Source organism: Pygoscelis adeliae, unplaced genomic scaffold, assembly GCF_000699105.1.
Source record: "Pygoscelis adeliae isolate BGI_AS28 unplaced genomic scaffold, ASM69910v1 Scaffold38, whole genome shotgun sequence".
Classification (NCBI taxonomy): domain Eukaryota; kingdom Metazoa; phylum Chordata; class Aves; order Sphenisciformes; family Spheniscidae; genus Pygoscelis; species Pygoscelis adeliae.
The window spans coordinates 4,148,044-4,148,353 of NW_008825614.1; positions in this window are offsets into that span (position 1 = coordinate 4,148,044).

Genomic DNA, 310 nt, shown 5'->3' on the forward strand with positions numbered 1-310 from the left:
AACACAGTCATAAAATACAAACAAAAGGAACCCTCTCTGACATGGAGGATATGATCAGCTACTCCAAGCGTAACTTCAGAGCAAATCTTCTGAGAGAGAGAAAATAGAAAAGAATTTTTCGAGGCAGAGGTGGAAATCAAAAAAGGAAAAACAGGAGAAAAATAAAACAGATGTTGCAGGGTAAAACTATCACACGTCCAAACCGCTCGTCGGAGTATTGTCCTAAGTCTTCAGTGACATTTGCTTGTTTGCTTTGCACAAGGTCTGCAGAGGTCAAGTTACACTTCAAGTGGGATTTCAAGAGGCAAAG